The sequence below is a fragment of the Poeciliopsis prolifica genome, unplaced genomic scaffold (genome assembly GCF_027474105.1).
Source record: "Poeciliopsis prolifica strain line A6 unplaced genomic scaffold, Auburn_PproV2 SCAFFOLD059, whole genome shotgun sequence".
NCBI classification, from domain to species: Eukaryota; Metazoa; Chordata; class Actinopteri; order Cyprinodontiformes; family Poeciliidae; genus Poeciliopsis; species Poeciliopsis prolifica.
The window spans coordinates 2,043,575-2,063,880 of NW_026562434.1; the positions used below are offsets into that span (position 1 = coordinate 2,043,575).

General features: G+C 40.6%; 2 long non-coding RNA genes across 2 annotated transcripts; both read right to left on the bottom strand.

Moving 5' to 3' along the window:
- Positions 1 to 2,514: 2,514 nt before the first annotated feature.
- Positions 2,515 to 4,019, bottom strand: LOC129379637 (uncharacterized). The gene is made up of 3 exons (XR_008608209.1): positions 3,947 to 4,019; positions 2,713 to 2,844; positions 2,515 to 2,578 (listed from the first exon to the last, which is right to left on the bottom strand). It is a non-coding gene; the product is annotated as an uncharacterized LOC129379637 (long non-coding RNA).
- Positions 4,020 to 16,519: 12,500 nt separating this feature from the next.
- LOC129379644 (uncharacterized) lies at positions 16,520 to 19,209 on the bottom strand. Its single transcript, XR_008608216.1, has 3 exons — positions 19,174 to 19,209; positions 18,480 to 18,653; positions 16,520 to 16,558 (listed from the first exon to the last, which is right to left on the bottom strand). It is a non-coding gene; the product is annotated as an uncharacterized LOC129379644 (long non-coding RNA).
- Between the last annotated feature and the right edge of the window lie 1,097 nt (positions 19,210 to 20,306).

The window sequence follows — 20,306 nt, forward strand, 5'->3', positions numbered from 1 at the left end:
TCTGTTGGACAAATGGATCCCTGGGAACCTCTGAGCTCTGCTGGTCCACTCTGTGGAGGAACCAGGAACAATTAAGAAGTCAGGAAATAGTCATCTGGATGTGAGCAGTGGACCAGGTGATCTAAGTAGTTGTAAAGATTTAATGTTCCTGCTGATCCCATTAAGAACCAGCAGAACCTCTGATGGTCCACATCAGCTCAGTTTGGTTGAGTTCCAGCAGATCTCACCAACCACATCATGAAGCTTTCCTTCCCTGCTGAACTGCTCTCACAATGCACACAGGAACCAAGTCCTGATGGACCAGAATGGCTTTACCAGTATTTCCCAGTGGAAATGGGATCCACTGTTAGTCTGACATGGAGCCAGGAAGCAACAGAACATCATCATCAACATCCAGAGATAAAGATATGAAGGTGTTTTCATGAGAACAGAGCAGCTGATTTCTGTAGATAATGGATCAAACCTCTGGAAATATAACTGGAAACATCTGAGTTCTTACTGGTTCAGTTTCCATAGTTACAGCAATTACATACAGCTCACCTCTCTGATGATGGAGGTCCAGGAGATTTAAAGTAAATGATGTCACCCTTTGACCTGTCGCTCGTAAAGGACACACAGCTGGGTTCTGGTTCTGGTTTGAATCTTTGATGGATCCTGAAAGAAAAGCTTTCATTAGAAACTCTCTGTTTGCTTTCAAGATATTTTTAATGTGACTGTAAAATAAAAAGCTGTAAAACAAAATCAGAACCAGGCAGATCATCAACCTGATGTTCTAAATGATTCCTATCAGAACCGGTCCAATCCTCCAACATGTTCTTGATAATTGATCCTCCTGAATAATGTCCAGCCTTCTTTAAAGAGCAGAAAGATTTGTTTCTGAGACCAACATGTTGGTTTGAAATGACTGAGAGAACAGTTTGGTGATCTTAGTGTTGAGCTCTGACATGGAGCAGAACCAGGAATCATTTCCACTCTGACCATCCAAGGAGGATCTGATGGAGCTTCAATCAGAACCAGATGGTCCGTTAGAGACACTGAAGCCCACTGCTCATCAATCCACTAAATATTTAGTTAACTGTAGAAATGGTTGATAATCTGCCATGTTGGATGATGTTTGAACTTCAGAGGTGGAATGTGACGGGGTTCTTTTATGACTTGGGCCACCGTACACAAGAAAAATGACGGACCAAGGCCAGAGATTACTTCATTGATAATTTATCATGCAGTGGAAAAATGGCAGGTGCAAATTATTTACAAAAGGAAGTCCAAGTCAGGTTAAAAGCAAAACAGCACAGCAATCAATATCTTCCAAGTCCAATAGTCTCACCTTCAGTGTGGCACCTCTAGAGTCCAGGTGCAGACTGACTCCCTGTGGAACAGAGCCCAGCTTTAAAGCCACAGGCTCCGCCCCCATAAAGTCCAATCAAACACACAAAAAAACCCAAAACTAAGCAATTACTTCTAACTCAAATAAACTCCCAAATATACAAAATAATAATAATAAAAATAAATTTGTAAACAAATACACTCAAAATAGAAAACAGCCAGCACATTGTGATGACAGCACAATTTTACGTAATTTGCTCCCGGTGCGCCACAAACCGGAAACTACTCTACTCAAAAAGAAAGCCGGGAAAATGTTTGACTGAAAGTAACAAATTAGAATAAATGCCAACTGAAACGAAAAACACCGCGTGTGCACCACGCTGGACCGCCTCAGTTTAAGCTGCAAAAAAAACGTAAGTTAATAATTGTGCATGTTTATGTATGTGTGCTGGCTTGATAACACGGACTCTTTATTAGATCTCCGCTCGTGAATTATAAATATAATTCATAGAAAATGTTTTTATTTCAGAATGAATCTGTCTTTTGTCAGATTTTAGAGAAAGTTGCAAATATCAACCTAGAAATAAAATTCACTTCTGTCTGTTTGTTCTTGTGTAATATTAATATCAGACTAAATATATGAATGTTTCATTTGGAAAATTAGGCTTAAACAAAACAGAATAAAAACACAGTTAAATGTTTCTGGTCCAAATGTCATGTCACATAATAGTTTATAAGAGTGAGTCCTGACTGAGGATTTATAAGATTCTTTCTGTATGGAGTCAATAACTGTCCAATGAATGATGGTTAAATTGATGTCAGGTAAACATCAGATCAGATTTAGAGATTCTGTTAACTAGTGAAGCTCTGGTTAGAGACTGTGGATCCAAACGGACCTGTTTTGATTTTTATACAAAGGATCCAGTTGAACTTTATTGTGTTCACAGTAACATGTTCATTATTGGTACATGTTTTCATGGAGACATCATACGTATTACATCTTTGACATATGAAAAGAAAAATAACCTGAAATTCAGTCCAATGTTTTCATGACAACAGAACCCACAGAACTTATCATCACATGGCCACAATAACAAATATAAACAGAAGTTACAGCAGTTAGAAACAGCTCACCTCTCTGTTGGTGGAGATCCAGGAGATTTAAGTTAATGATGCACCCATTGACCTGTTGCTCTTAAAGGACACACAGCTGGGTTCTTGTTCTGGTTCTGGTTTGAGTCTCTGATGGATCCTGACAGAAACATGATGATTAAAACTTAATCAGCAAAGAGGAGCAGCAGCAGCTTCATCACCACGTCTGTTCTGGCCTGATACAGTGAACGCTGTGTGAAAAGGGCTGTGGACAGGTAGAGATGGTGACCTCACCTCTGACCTTTGCTCTGGCTCTCATCTTCCCCACACAGAGTGGTTTTAGAGGGAGGGACTCCCTCCTCTCTGTCCTCACACTGATCCATGCTGCTGAATCCACATCAGCTCACACACACTTTCTAGCTTCAGCTGCAGAGGAAACACACATCATTCATCTGCACATCAACTCTGATCATCCTTTACATCATTAGTGCTGGAAAAGATCAGCTGCTCCTCTACTGATTGGCTCTTCTTCTCTGCTTCATATCAGTGTCAGGTGAATGCAGTCAGACAGCAGAGAGGCAGAGGAAGCAGATTGTTGGTAACAAAATGGTAACAAAACATTTTAACTATGACGATTGTTCTTTGTACTTTTACATAATAAACTTGTCAGATCCTTAAATCTAAAACGTTAAGCAATTTACAATCTTTTATTTTATCTATGCTGAAACAAAAACAAATTTAACAGCATTGACATTCTCAATAAACACGTTAAATGTCTATATCTGTGGTCTATGTTAAAATGTTAGTAATTATGGGGATCCTGAAGGCCTGAGGGGCCATAAAGTAGCTGCTTAGTTCATTTGTGCAATGGGCGCTCAATGTGATCACTATGACATCATGTTTCAGATCCACTGACTGCTGACTTAGATTGGATGTAAAGGTAATGCAGATAATTAATGTTTATTTTAATTGTATTTTTTATTTGTTATTTTTTTAGACTATAGTTGTGGGTTCAAGTCTTGTCAGGAATGTCATATCAGTGTCAGGTGAATGCAGTGGGAGGAAAAGGAAGCTGCAATCAGCTGCTTTATGTCTTTGTGTCCACTAGAGGGAGACATGGAGCAACATTTTCATACACTGACTGAATATTAGGAGCTATTTTAGTTCACAAAAATTCATTTCTACAAGTAGATTATCTTCTCCATCAAAGATTAACTATTTAATGTGATTAATGAAACATTTTTGAACAATATTTTATTTTGAAATGTACGCAACAGGAAACTAGAGTTTAATTCCAGGAAACTAAATCAAAGATCAGTATTTTTGGAGAATAAAACAGAAAACAAATAATAAGCTGTTCTTCCTGTTGTTCCAGTTTCCAGTTCATCAGTAATTTAACAGTCCTGTAGATCAGCCTTCAACAGCAGAGATTAAACTTTGAGCTGAAATCAGAAGTGAACCTGTTGACCAACAACCAGCAGGAATGTTCATGTAGAAAAAGGTCAAGAAGGAAACAAAGAAAACTTACAGTTTGTTCAAATGATCCAAACAGTTGAAGAAAAATATCTGAACAACAAACTGAGACTCAACAACTGGACCGGGTCGCCCACTTTCAGTAACATGAGATGCTGCATAACTGATGACCTCACAGTTCACATGGTTTGTAGTTTCTTATTTCAGAGCAGCAGAAGCAGAAAGTGGAAGTCTGCAGTGAAATCAAGCAGGTTGATAAAGTCTTCATGAGGAAGGAGAGAAGTTTTTAATGGAGTTCAATTAAATTAGTTTTTAGTTTTCAGTAAAAATCTTTCCAGATTTGGTTTCCAATCCCTTTATAGCACAAAAATGCACAGAAAAAACTCCACTCCGTGTTTTATTAATCTCCAGTTCAATCCAGTAAATTGATGCTGTCAGTTTTCCAAACAATCACAAATGGAGACCCATTATTTTTGTTGCTGTGACAGTACAACATATTGCTACTGTATGTGCAGAATAGATGTGCGCACACACATACACACACACACCCACGCACACACACACACACGCACACACACACACACACACACACACACACACACATCCCCTCCATGGGCTGCCACCTTATCGTGGTGGGGGGTTTGCGTGTCCCAGTGATCCTAGGAGTTCTGCTGCCCAGTGCAGACGGTTCTAGGTGAGGGACCAGACCAAGTGCAGCCCAAAGATCCCTTATGATGATACGACCGTTGGAAACAGGGGTTGTTCTCTCCGTACATGAGGTCCCACCCTGGAGCCACACTGGCCTGGGGCTGGGGCACGCTGGGGAGCCCCTGGTGGCCGGTGGTGGTATGACAATAAAACCCTTGAATCCCTGAACTATATCAACAATATGTGCACCAAGCAATACATACACTTAGCATTCCACAGATAAATGCTTTTAATCCGGTTAAGAATAATAATTGTACTGTCAATAAATGACGTCTAATCGATGTTCTTAGTGACCAGAGGATCAATAAGGCCTTGATCAGCCCAGAGGTTCAAACTGATGAAACATGAGGATGGAGGCTCTCTATTAAAACATTCCTCACCATCTTCCATGTTCTTTCAGCAAACAGTTGAGACAGAGCTGGTTTTGGTTCCACCACTATTGACCTGCTGCTTTAGCCGCCATTGAAGGTTTCCTTAAAAGTCTGTCTGTCTGCAGGTCATGTGACCAAACCAGAAAACACACTGAAAACATAGAGAACAGCAAGAAAAAGTGAAAGTTATCAAAAATGTTCATACTCGAGGAAAGTATGATGTACTCCAAAATATACTTAAGTAAAGTAGTGAAGTATTTTTACTTTGTTACTATACAACACTGAATCAAATAAATACACCACAAGATTCATTGTATTTCATTGAGATGTTAAGGAACAGACCACCACAAGGTCCAGAACCTTTGTGAAGTCAATGAAAGCGATTGATGGTTTTAAATACTTTACAAAAGAAAGTAAGATGCTTTTGTGCGAGTCAACGTGTCTCCTGCATCAGGTAAAGCTGCAAGTCTTTCAGGTTTTGTTTTTACCACCTTTGCACATCTGATAGGCAACATTGTTGCCATTCTTCTTGACAAAATAAAAAAACAAACTCATCCAGTGTGAATGGAGACTGTCTGTGAGGATCGATTTACAAGTCTTTTAAGAGATGTTGAATTGAGGTTTGGATTTTGTCTGCCTCATTCTAAATCAGGACATGGTTTAAGTAAATGAGTAGTTTTGACTGCGTGTCTAGGGATGTTGTCTGAGGTTTGTTCTCTAACAAACATCTGAGTACATCAGTCGACTGCTTTCTGACATCTAAAAATCATTTTATTTTGAGGAATCAAACTACAGCATATTTAAATTGATCTTTTTCTTAAGAAAACTTGAAAAACCATAGAATTATCTTCTTCCACTTTGAAATTATACATTGTCTTGTGTTGTAGATAATGTAACATTCATTTGCTGCTGTAATGACAAATTATTAAAAACAGTTCAAGGATAAGTAATCTTTTGTAAGGCACACTACTTCAGTATGGTTTAAAACATGGTGGCACAAGGCTGTCAGGTTCACCATCGCCCTCCACCTGGACAATTTAGCTGAACAAAACACCAAGGTCCAATAGGACAGGCAGTCAAAGTGAATAATTCCCCACATTGATCTGTTCTTTTTTTTTGCTTTCTCGTGGGTCTCAAAACACAAAAGACTTGACATGTGTGATGTTCTCTTTGATAACTGCCTTTTCGGACGGCAATTGTGAGCTGATAGAACCAATGAACAAATTTATTTACTTGGTGCTTGTGAAAGGTAGTTTCTTGTTTCAAAGGCTCCTGAAGTTGTCCACAGATCTCAGTCCTTGCACCTTTTTCAAACGTAGCAGCAGGTGTTTTATTTCTGGCCGTGTCTTTTTGTCTTTCAAATATCCCTCTTTGACAAAATCCTTCAAAGCCACTGAAGCAGAAATAAAAGCCCTTTGTGGGATGGCTCACTCTGCCAAAGTTTTATAGAGTGGACTTTAGCTCTGGCATATTCTTGTTTATATCCACATGTATTCCACACTCAGCACAAGACTAAGAAATCATGCAAGAATAACATGCAAGAAAGAGCATGACATGTACCGACCATCAGACATGGAGTCTTTGAAATATAAACTGATTGGGTCTGGTTTTAATTTACAAAGTCAAACTGAAAATAGCAGCACATGAAGTCACAAAGTTGATAAAAGTCTGTCTTTAAAACATTGCTAACCTGTTTTTCACTTTTTGTCAAAAGATACTCAAAGGTTGTTGGCAGGTGGGTGACAATATGAATCTAACTGGTCAATGATGTTGCCACGGCCGTTTAAAAGGTTTAATGGTCGACATAAAATGTTTGTTCAGATTAAGGAAGATTGTCTTCATTCATGTTTGAGCCGTCAATGACGACTAATCTGTGATTTGGTAAAGCAAAATAATCCAAATCAGAGCAGAAAGCAGATGGCACTAAATTCATGCAAATGCAAATATGCCCATCAATAATTTGCACTTGCTTATGCGACAGGTTGGGGTTGTTTTTAGTTCAGCCACAAACACAGAACATGCAGGAAAATGTTCAGAGAGAAAGATGTGGTTCTTTCACTTTTCATAACTTGACTGAGTAAAAAGAGAACTGTGCTTCTGAATGCATATAATGCACAATTGTAGATTCCTAAGGCCTCAGAATAATGTGTTTCTGTAGCTTGTTGATTTTATATCACAGAATGACAAGAATGCATCAAAAGCATTGAAAGCACTGATTAAAGTTTAGAAGGGATACGATTGGACAAACTGTGTGAACAAATTAAGGGGCAAAATCACAAAGATATTTCCAGTAGCTAATTGTGTGTGGACAATTTCAGCTAACTCTGAAACCAGCAACAGAAACATGTTTTCTAATTTCTTCACAAAGCCAATAGTCTTTCTCAGCTTCTCAGCAGTTTGTTCACTGATTTAGTTGATTATGTCCTTGTCTGTCTGTCTATTTACGTAAAAAGTAGTAAAATAATTGCAGAATTTGAAAAATTTGAATTTATTTGCAGAAATTAGATTTTATGGCAAAAATACTGTGTGGTTAGAAATCCTGACAAATGGGAAAATAAAACGGTTGGCAACTCAGGTGTGTCAGAGACGTTGAATTAATCTTCTCCTTTATTGAGGTATCCCTTGTATTGTTACAAATAATTTCTCTATTTCTTCCAACAGATGCTTCACATGATCCTGCAGAGATTACTAAACTCAATTCAACAAATTTAACTGAGCACAATTTGGGTGAGTTGAACTGAGGAATCTTCTGCTTATTATGCTGATGGTGAGAAAAGGGAGATCCAAGGAAAATGTTGAAGAGTCAGCTTCCTCATCATTTACTTTATACTATGCTACTATTAACTTGTACTTGTATCAAACTTGGAGAAAAAAAAAACATGTGTCCAATTAATAACTTGTCTGTGGATGCTATTTTGGGACACAACAGTGGAGCAGTCCAGTCCCAACAGTTCCCCCAATAGTACCATAAACAATGGTTCCACTGGTACCATTGTTTACCATGTTGTCCTTGTCAAACAATGTCCCTGTCCCTTTACCATCATTCCTCATTTCACAATGAGAACAGCAGTCAAACAGGACAGAGAATTAGGTTTTTTTAAATTAGCACTAGATCTGCCAGCAACATTCCTGCACAAATGCCAAACATACACCCAGCCCCATTACACACATCTTCACAAGCTGCACCTCATAATGTTCCTGCACCTTTAGCAGAGACACAGATGCAACCAATTCAATAGCATCTTCAAAATAACAGCCACAGATTCACCTGCAGCAGAATGTATGAAGAAAATAATAAAACATATTGATAAGGGCTGATCATCATCATCAGTCGTTTTCCTACAATGTCACTGCTAGTGCATGTTTTTGTGCTCAAATAAAGCTGAGGACAATAATATCTGTTTAGGTAAATACATTTTAATATCTTACAGGATGCAGCATTTATTTTTGATCAATTATTCTCCAACAATCATTTTTACAAATACATGTAACCCATTTAGAAAGGAAAGAGAAGAAAAATGTTGATCTTGAAATGTTTCTATGCAGATGATGGAGAGAGAGGAGCAGAGCTGCAGAGAGGGTTGAGACGAGGCTTTATTCACAAGATCCATCTAATGGCCGTCAGAGTTTAGTCATTGTTTTACTAAAGTTCTCTGATTGTAAAACCAGTTGGGGACAAACAGAGTTTGGTTTTTGTCAAGAATATTCTGGTTATTCCAGATGAGAAATGTGTGAGGAGAGAAATAATGTTTATAAATTAGAGACCGAGCAAGAAGCATCTGATAATGGGCTGGTTTTAGTTAGACTAACTAGTACTATAGGTTAGTTAACTATATTATAGTCAGTGTTACGGCCCGGCTCAAAAAGCCGCAACAAAATTAGGGGGACACGGCAACCAGTCGATGTTAAGCCCATGAAAGGTGTTTATTTTTAAAAGAATAAACTTGTCTAGGAGACATCAGTAGACGGCCCAAGGGGTGATCAGTCCAGGCCCCTTCAGCCTGATCTCAGACTGGATCTCCGGGTCGTCTGCGCGTGGTGGCTTCTGCAGCCACCCCCATGAATGGACCAGCGCTCCTTATATACCATCCAGGTGTTTGTGATGGAAGCGCCTCCCACATTGAGGACCTTAATTGATAGTTAGTAAATCACATGACACACACAGGACTGTGACAACAGGGCCGTCACACCCCCGCCCATAAAAAGCAGGTTCCTATATGGAACCCTGCTCCAAACTCACCACATGTGTAAAACAAACCCAGCCACCATTAGTATGTTGCTCTCATCCAGGTTATAGTTAGCAAAATTGTTTAATGTAGATTTCCTCCTCAGCTCACTTTCCAGACCAGCAACTGATGCACTCAGAAGCTCTTTAAGGAACATAGAAAGGGAACAGGGAGAAAAAAAAACACAAAAAACAAACCTGCTACAAAAGTGGAGCAAGAGCAAATGCATCGGCCATGATATTATCTTTTCCTTTAATGTAACGAATATCCAGGTTATAGGACTGTAGAAACAATGACCAGCGAATCAAACGATGATTTGGGCATTTCAGTGAAGCAAGAAACGTCAGCGGATTATGGTCTGTAAAAACCACAATGTTAGCACCACCACTTAAATAAACATCAAAATGTTTCAGGGCTAAAATCAACGTCTCCTTCTCGACCACGGAGTAGTTCAACTGATGCTTATTGAATGTTTTGGAAAAATAACTCACCAGCCTGCCAATACCCAGATCATCAGTCTGTGTAAGGACAGCTCCCACCACCAACTGACTAGCATCCACATAAAGTTGGAACGGATGTTGAAAACGTGGTGCAGCCAATACCGGAGCAGCACAGAGGAGTCTTTTCACCTGCTCAAAAGCCTGTTGACAAAGGGGAGACCACTCAAACTTGACATCTTTACGCAGCAAATCCGTCAGAGGAACCACCACAGATGAGAAGTTTTGACAAAAACCTCTGTAATATCCCACCAGCCCAAGAAAACGCATTAGCTCCTTCTTTGTAGCTGGAACAGGAAACTGCTCTACCGCCTGAACCTTTGCTGCAACAGGGCGGACCTCACCTTGGCCAACCACACGGCCTAAATAGGTAACGGTCGCCCTTCCAAACTCACATCTGGCCAGGTTGATCGTTAACCTCGCCCCCGCCAAACGAGTGAAAAGCTCCCGAATGCGCTCCACATGCTCTCCCCAGGTGTCAGAATACACCACCACGTCATCCAACTAGACCGCACAACCAGTCATGTCACCAACCACTCTGTTCATTAGTCTCTGAAACGTGGCTGGCGCATTTCTCAGACCAAATGGCATGACTGCATAAGAATACAAGCCTGTAGGCGTAACAAACGCAGACACTTCACGTGCGCGTTCAGTCAGTGGTACCTGCCAGTAACCCTTTAAAAGGTCAAATTTACTAACAAAGCAGAACCCACTTGATCGATGCAATCATCCATTCTCAGCAGCAGGAAACAATCTGGTTTAGTAAAAGCGTTAAGCTTACGAAAATCTGAGCAGAAACGCAGCGTATTGTCCGACTTAGGGACCAAAATACACGGAGATGCCCAACTGGACCTACTCGGTTCTGCAATCCCAGTACGAAGCATATAATCTACTTCTGCATCCAAGTGCTTACGCTTGTTGCTTGATTGGTTTAGCGTCTCCCACATCCACATCGTGTTCGATCAAATGTGCGCGACCTGGCGTGTCCGAAAATAGACATGGAAATTCACTTATCAACTCTGCCAACTGTTTAGCACAACCTGCAGGTAAGTGAGCCAACACCGTGTCCAGCTCACCCAAAGTTTCAGAGTTTTTAAGGCGCCCATGAATCAGAGCGCTGTCCAACCCATCCGTACCGCTGTCATCTCCCACAGGTGACAGTGCGCTGTCCGTGGTGCTGAAAGTCTCACTCCCCCCAGCAAGGCTGTTTACGGCACATGCAGGCGTGGCATCAGTAAACTGTGGCTGAAATAAATCATCACGAGCATAAAATGGTTTTAATGTGTTAACATGACACAACTGGGTTTTCTTTCTCCGCTCCGGCATCGATATTAAATAGTTCTGATCGGAAACCCGCTTCAGAACTGTATATGGGCCAGTAAATTCCGCCTGAAAAGGAGAAGTCGTGACCGGACACAAAGCCAAGACTTGATCACCAGACAAAAATGAGCGCGCCTCAGCACGACGATCAAACCAACTTTTCATGTTTTTCCGCACCACAGTCAGTTTCTCTTTAATGAGTTCCCGTGCCAGATATAAACGTCTTCTAAAACCATTTACGTAATCCACCAAGTTTTTCGGTGGAACAGACTCTTTCAGCCCGTCCGCCACCACAGCCAACGGACCCTTCACGTCGTGTGCAAAAACCAATTCATTTGGGCTAAACCCAGTGCTTTCTTGGGTTCCCTCCCTGGCGGCCAGCATCAGCCAAGGCAAACCTTCCTCCCAGTCGCCCGAAAGAGAGACTTCAGAGACTGGTGGAAGCGCTCTAATGCCCCCTGACTCTCTGGATGATACGCTGTCGCTTTACTGTGTCACACCCGCAGCTGTTTCAAAACCTGACTGAACAAATGTGATGAAAAATTTGTTCCTTGGTCAGACTGTATTACTTTAGGGATGCCAAACACCGAAAAGAACCGAGTAAGCGCACGTACAACTGACCTAGCAGTTATCGTCCGTACGGATAAGCTGCTGGATAACGTGTAGTTTGACACATTACAGTGAGTAGATATGAAGACCAGCCTTTGAGCGAGGCAACCGACCACGCAATCTATGATCAAATGTTCAAATGGCTCAGACGCAGCGATAATTGGGCTTAAAGGGAACGGTTTCGAAACCTGATTGGGCTTAGCAATGAGCTGACAGACATGACACATCTTAATATAAGACGAAACGTCCTTTTTAAAACGGGGCCAGAAAAAATTTCGCAAAACTCGATCATACGTCTTACTACACCAGAATGGCCAGATTCATGATGAGCAACTTTCAACCCTGCGGAGCGTAGCTTAATGGGAACCACTATTTGTAATACTGGCTCACCCACAACGTCAGCATGTGGTAACCATTTCCTCACCAACAATGAATCCTGCAGGAAATATCCGCAACACAATCAGTTATTTCACTTAATGGGCGAACCTGGTCAAAAAGAGTCTCCAGTGAAACATCAGCTTGTTGTTCCGTCACGAACTCACTGCGAGACAGAGACGTGGGAAAACTAGACAAAGGCAAATTCATTTTCACACATTTCTCGTCTTTCACGTTCTGACCGCGAGCCACGGCCCGAGTAACTGCGCATGCGCTAAACACATCTGTGAATTCCCCGTTCCCTCAGTCTGAGGAATGAGTCGCTCAACTGGCTCTGAAGTAACCAGCTCATCTAACGGCGCAGCGTCCGCCCACAAGCGAGTTCCTGATAAACCGTAACCCAAAATCACAGAGACTCCATCAATTGGCAAAGCAGGGCGCACAGCCAACTGCGTGTCACCAACAAACAGTTCGCAATCTAGAAAACACGGTATGTAATGGAGCAAACATGTTTAATCCCATTCCCAGAACTGGAACACAGGCACCAGTCTCAGACTCAGCCGAGAACGGCAACACGTCAGCTCTAATAAAAGAGTCAAACGCCCCAGTGTCTCTCAGAATCTTAACTCGAGCCTTTACCCCGCCATTTGGCAGTGACACGAATGAAAGGTAGGTATGAGACACCTACTTCAGAGGCCCGGGTGTTCTTCATGTCCTCTAAAGGACTCCGCACCGGCGAAGCCAAACCAACTCCTTTAGGAGCAGTTTGAAATATTTTTGTTTCACCCTTAAGCTGATGACAATCTGTGACAGTAGTGACAAACCCGATCATCATCCCGAACAACCGGATTTTTAAACTGACTGGTCTCCATTTGCTTAGTGACACCACCAACCCGATCACTGCGGCTCACATCTCGTCCAAAATAGCGTTTAAAACCCACAGGACCCGAATAATCCTGATGAGTCAGCTACTCGTCCGCCAACACCGCGGCCACAGAAATGTTTTTAGCTTTCTGTTCATTAATGTAGGTTGCAATGTCTTCCGGTAAGCAGTTTTTAAATTCCTCCAACATCAGATCGCGGAGCTGATCAAAGTTCTTAACATCCTGTGCAGCACACCACCGATCAAATAAAGCAGTTTTAACACGACCTAACTCAGTATAACTGATGGTTGGCTTTTTTATAGCGGTAAAATTTTGCCTATATGCCTCCGGCACGAGCTCAGAAGCTTTTTCCACTGCACTCTTCACTTTATCATAACCTAAACTGTCAGTAGGCGACAGCGAGGCATAGGCTTCCTGTGCTTTACCAGTGAACACACACTGCAGAAGCAGCGGCCAAACATCCTGAGGACACCTCAGTGTTTCTGCCACACGTTCAAACAGGATGAAATATTTATCCACATCCAATTCGGTAAACTGTGGAACCAAGAGAATACATTTGTTGATATCAAACTCTGCCCCTGCAGAACTGCCATCTTGATCGACTAAAACGTGCACTGAGTCGCGCCTCGCAGCTGCCTGCAATTCTAATTTGCGCATCTCCACTTGATGCTGCAGCTCTTTCTCTCGGAGCTCCAAACGACGCATCTCTAACTCCAATTCCATTTTGTGCACCTCACTGGTAGACGCCCCAACGTCACCCTGGGTGGTTGATTCGGGAGGTGGCAAAACGTTTTACTCAATCAATGCGACATACAGTCGCCTTCTAATAACCTCCTTTTTCTCTTGTTTAATCAGGCATCTCAAACTGAGCAGCAATGGCTACGAGATCACTTTTACGAGCAGCATGAAACTTTTCCAAAGAAGGTTTAGCTACAAAGTCGTCCAGATCAAACTCCATATTTTTAAGAAAAACCGCAATCATACTACAGGAGAAAAAACAAACTAAAGGGCAAATACAGCGTAAAGTGAAAGAGTGCGTAATGGTTCCAAAGCAATCATGTCCCCACTAAACTTTACCTGCCTGTCAGAACTCACCTGTTTAACTGATTCCTGGCTCTTCACGTGGATCGGCGGCGGGTTCATTAAGCACCAAACCAGTGAGAAATTAATCCCACGGATTGCCCCCGAGATCACTGCTTGCACAGTGAACACCAACCGCAAACCCCCACGACTCTACTAAAACAACAAACAGGTGAAGTCTAAAGCGACAGCAGCTCTTAGCCTATCAGGAGACACAATCACAGAATGAGAACCACACCGACGCACAAACCCCAAAACATTTCACTCACCTGTCTTTTAGACCAACCGACAAAACGCGCCACAGCTGCCTACAACAAACAAACTGGTTAACAAAGCCGTGTCCCATCCCAACGGTGTTGTCACTGCTCACTCCTACAAACAGAAAAAAGGTGAATGAAAACGTCACACTCAAACCAACAATTTCCCAAATTGCAAAAGTCTTGTGTTTGACGAGCCCCCATTTGTTACGGCCCGGCTCAGGAAGCCGCAACAAAAATTAGGGGGACACGGCAGCCAGTGATGTTAAGCCCATGAAAGGCGCTTATTTTTAAAAGAATTGATTTGTCTAGGAGACATCAGTCCAGGCCCCTTCAGCCTGGTCTCAGCCTGGATCTCCGGGTCGTCTGCGCGTGGTGGCTTCTGCAGTCACACCCATGAATGGACCAGCGCTCCTTATATACCATCCAGGTGATGGAAGCTCCTCCCACATTGAGGACCTTAATTGATAGTTAGTAAATCACATGACACACACAGGACTGTGATAAACAGGGCCGTCACATGGACAATTTGGGATTTTGATTTAATTTTGGAAAGGCTAATTTTCGTTAAAAGTGAGAACAGTATTTTGGAGAAGAACCGACTAGAAACATCTTTTGGGGGATAAAAGGAAATGTTCTACCTTGTGAAATTTGACAAAACGTTATAATAGGTAGCAATTCTTTGAAGACACTCGGTTAATTGATCAAATATAAAAACAGAAACAATAGTAGCGAAACTAAAGGTGTTGGATGTAGAAAAATAAACTATCATGCATAAAAGATACCTGGAACAGTGAAATGGAGAAAGAAAACTTAGCATTGAATACTAAGGATTTGTTTGAAGGTACAATGATGAATCTGTTCCATCTGAATTTTTATTTGCAGTAGTGGACTTTGATTGATGTATTTCCATATAGAAAATACTTCAAAAAGGGGAAATTGTTGAGATTATATTGAAACTTATGAAACATAGAAAACATTTTTAAGAAAGAAAGAAAAAATAAATAAAAATTTATTTTAAAATGTTTCAATATGGGAATGTTTAAATATAAATTACAAGTCAGAGTTGAAATTGAAAAATAATCTACTGACATTTAAACAGGAACAGAACAGGATGAGCAGCAAATGAATAAAATGTGTTTATTTCTCATTAAAACACATGAAATAGAACTGCAGTAAATATGCAAAAAATAACATTTGAATCCAAGATGAATTTAATAATATAGGAGATAACAGAAACAAAAAATATCCAGTGATTGAGAAAAACTGCAGTAAATTCAAAGAATCTGATGATAAATGAAAGGAAAAAATCAAGAGAGAAAAAAATCATCCTGAGATTCATTGTGAATTTTTGACTGGAAAATGATAAAACATGTTGATCCAGTTATAATCCTGGAATAATCCTGGAATAATCCTGGAATAATCCCCGGGTTGTGTAGAAAAGTTTAACCAAGACACAGATTGGATCCATGAAAATGTTTCTGAATGAAACAGACATATAGAGACAGAACTATCATTTAAGCAGTGAGATTTTCTAGCAGGATGAAAAACTTTAGACTCTTTAGACTCAAATCAGCTCAGAAACACTGAAGAACCATAAGACCAGAACCCAAATCCAGGAATCAGAGGTTCAGTGAATGTGGTGTTGAAGGTGTGGAGGAGGATCAGTGAGTCAGAGGAGACTCTGTAGAAGGACAGAATGCCAGCAGGACAGTCCACATACACTGCTACTCTGTTAGAGACAGAGGAGGAGGAGAGATGAGTTTCTATGTTATTGTGCCAGACAGAGTAACCATAACGATCAGAGTAACCATGACGATCAGAGTAACCATGACGAGAGTAACCATGACGATCAGAGCATCTCAGACTCCAGGAATGATCATTATATCCAAACCAAGAGTCTCCACTGTTTCCTTTCCTCCTGATTCTTCTGTAACTCACTGATATATTAACTTTTCCTCTCCACTGAACCTCCCAGTAACAGCGACCAGTCAGACCAGTTCTACACAGCAGCTGAGGATATATATTAAATCTGTCTGGATGATCAGGATATGACTGAAGCTCCTCCACAAATGTCACCTTCCTGTTGTCTTCAGTCAGTTTGAGTTTTCTGTTCACTGTGTTTGTGTCGATGGTGAGTTGACAGGAATCTGATGGAGAGAACAAACACAATCCAGCTGCAGTTATTGATCATTTATTGACACTTTGACTCCTGAATGAGTGATGTGACAGTTTGAAGATGGTTGAATGTGAGCTGCTTTGTTGTCATGAATCAGATGAAAAACACACTTACATCTCCATGGACCTGGAGTCAAGAATGGGCCTCCAGCAGGCTCCACCCTGAAAGGAGGAGGGGGTCAGACCATCAATCTCTTTCAGCACGTCCTCTACCAACCAGCACCACCAGGTGGCGCTGCACACATTTACAATGAGCCCAAGAAGAAGAAGCAGCATCCTGAATCCAGCAGCTGCAGTAATGGCTTGTGAAAGTAATCCTCACTCCACTGCAGAAGTTCTGGATGAACTGATCTTGTCTTTTTATCTTTCCCAGTAAATTTCTCAGAAGTTTGGATCGGAACCAGTTTCTGCTCTCATTTTTACATTTTCTACTTTTTCCTCATCATTCCGTTCAATTCTTCCTTCCTTCTGGAAAACAAGGGATTTACTTTATTCCCTGATTTCATTCATACTTTTGATCATTTTCCAGATGTCGCCCCCTGGTGGAGATAAACTGCCACATAGATGGATCTACTAAACTTCTAAATCTCTTCGCATTATAAATAGTTTTCTTCATTTTTTCGTGTGTTTTATATTTTAAGGTTTGCTTTAAATCTGAATTTATTTATTTCACTCTGAGATCTTTAAACATCCATCTGATCACCATGGAGCTGCTTTTCTTCTCCTCTTTGCTTCTGGGGGCTGATTGGTCTGAAGCTCCATCCAACATGGTTTTAATGTTTCTATCCTCAGTAAATCATCATAGGAATCTAACAGCTGAACTCCTTAGACTCCTGAATGAGTGATGTGACAGTTTGAAGAAGTTGAATCAGAATAAATTCATTATTATTTCCAGTTCCTATTTAGCTCCAGGCTCTCCTCACGTTCTTAGTTAGAAGAATTTTCCACAATCAGCTGAAATCTTCCTAAACACGAGTGTTAAATCAAGAACTGATCCGTTTCCTTCATCAACATCTTTTGTCTCTTTTCCATCATTCAAACATCATCAGTTCGTATCTCTAAATGTTCTTCTGCTCTTTCAGTTACTTTCAGTTTCTGTTTCCATCCCATTATATTCCATATGCATTAAAGTTACTACATGTTATTGATCATAATTATATCTTTCTGGATCAGTTCCTCTATTTATGTTTCTTGTTTCTTTCTTCCTGTCACTGAAACATTTAAACTGATTCTAAAATCTATATTTGCTCTCAGCCATGTCTCTTTATTACTAATTATTAGCGACTGTCAAACAAAGTCTCTGATCAAAACTTAAATCCAATCTGCAGTTATGATTTTATTTTCCTCAATATCATCAAGATCCAGAACATCAGTGGATAACAGATATTTGTGTCCAAAAGCATAAAAACCAGATTAACAGGTTTAAACAAAGATCAGAGATAAAAACATAAAAGCTTAAAGTGATCAGTAAAAACTAAACCTCCTCCATCATCACTGACTAAAGTCACCAGGTGAGCAACAGCTGATCTATAATCACTAATAACACCATGTGATCCAGCACTACATCTTACACAACAACAATAATATCTGATTTATGATGTTATTAATCTTCATATTTAACTTCCTGTCCATCAGCCAATCAGCTTCTTGTATTTCCTCAGTAGATCCATCAGTGGAAGCCCCGCCCAGCCCATGATGCTCCTGGTTTGTGAAGACAGAGAGACAAACTGATTCAACTGATTTTCTCTCTCCAACCTCTTGGTTCCACATGGAGCTATATTTGGCCCCCTGCTGCTCTGAATACCATGTTATTGTGGTTCAGTAGATGGGTTGGTTTCCCAGGTTCATTCAGAACCATGTGAAAGATTCTTCTAGTTTCTAATTGGATGTAGTTTGCAAACTTACACAGCCAAAATTACCAGCAATATTTATAATTTCACTGTAATAAATACAAGCCAGATACTGAATTAGCATAATACATTTTAATCTTCAACCTAAATGTTTCCCAGCAGACTGACTAAAGACATCTCCCTCTTCCTCCTCTATCAGATCTTCTCTGCTCCTGCAGCAGGTTCCTCCATACCTGAGAGCTTCCAGTCTCCAGTGTGGATCCTTCAGTCCAGCCGACAGCAGCTTCACTCCTGAGTCTCCTGGATGATTGTAGCTCAGGTCCAACTCTTTCAGATGGGAGGGGTTGGAGGTCAGAGCTGAGGCCAGAGAAGCACAGCCTTCCTCTGAGACCAAACAGCCTGATAAGCTGCAAACACACAATTCATCACATGATGAGAAAATGAGAACATTGAGGTAGAAACCAAGGTCTGAACTGGATATTTTCATGAGAGGAAAACTCTCAAGAAACTGGAGATTCACCTGTTAATAACATTAAAAAGTAATAAAACATTACTTCAATCTGTAGGTAATAAAAATCTGAATTTGTCATTTGTAAAATTAATGATAAAGTCTAATAACTGGTTGGAGGAAGAATCTGCAATAATGCTTCTTTGTACTCTGATGATGCAACAATCTGTCAAGTGTCCAGCGTTACACTAACAGTTAAAGCCTGATCTCCATCTTTCTACATTCCTCTCTTCTTGGTTCTTTCAGCCTGGAGTAAATGAAAACAAGCTGAGTTTATGTGTCAAGACTTAGCATGATTAGCCTCATCACAGTCAGACATCTACTGATGTCATAATCTGATACTGAAATAAAATTTACATAATATCTTATAGCAGGTAATGGACAGAAATCTGGTTTCACCAGGATTGAGAACATTTTACCTGAGAGTTTCCAGGTTGCAGTTTGGACTCTTCAGTCAGCAGAGAGAAGCTTCACTCCTGAATCCTGCAGGTTGTTGTTACTCAGGTCCAGTTCTCTGAGACTGGAGGACTGGGAGCTGAGAACTGAGGACAGAGCTTCACAGCTTCTCTCTGAGAGGTTACAGCCACTCAGTCTGAGGAGACAGGGAGGAAAATCTGTTTTTAATCCATCAAATGTTTGTGTTACTTTGCAATCAATAATATTCTTCTTGGACTGATTGAAGGTCATATTTTCTAAACTTATGATATCCTTATTTGAAACTGGTTTATTCTATAGTTGGGACTCAAGACTTGAAGAACTGAACTACAGGCAACAAGGACACTGGAGAGAGAAATATTAAAATCGACAATAAACTCCATTAATTCAGTTGCTGATGAGAGTCTGTCTCTCTTTTACTCATCACCTGCTAGCAGCAGACTAGGAAACAATGTACTGATAAATAATCAGTAAATACCAGTAGATGGTTTGGTTTCCTAGGTACATTAAGCACCAGGTGAAAGAATCCTAATGTTTTAATGGGCTGCTGTTTGCAAAGTTGTGCAGTCAATTTAATCCTGTAACAGGTTGGCCTTTTTTGGCTGGATTTTTCAGGGCAGATAGATGAGATGAGGCAGTTAGGTGGAACAGCAGGTTTATTCCTCCCAGCATCACAATCACATCACAGGTGAAAACTACAATCTTAAATAGTCCCAGCTGTGACAGACCAAACCATCTGTAAATTCATAAAATAATCCCATCTTACCCTGTTCCACTTAATTGAATAAAATACATGTTACTATAAACACATCAACTTTCTTTTTATAAATATTTTTTATGTTTTATTCTTACCCTTACTAAAACACCATAAAACAGTACACCATAAAACAATACACCCCTCTCCCATTCTTCTCAATGGTCTCTCCCAGGACCTATAACATTGTCCAGCCCCTTAGGACAGTATTTGTCCAAACATCCTGAGGACACAGAAAAGACAGATGAGTCACTCTATATTAGCACATTCCACACCTCATAAATTATTTACTTAGTTTTATCCACCAATAGCTCATTGCTCTGAGTATCAATTCTCCTCTCTTCACAGTTAACCACCTCCACT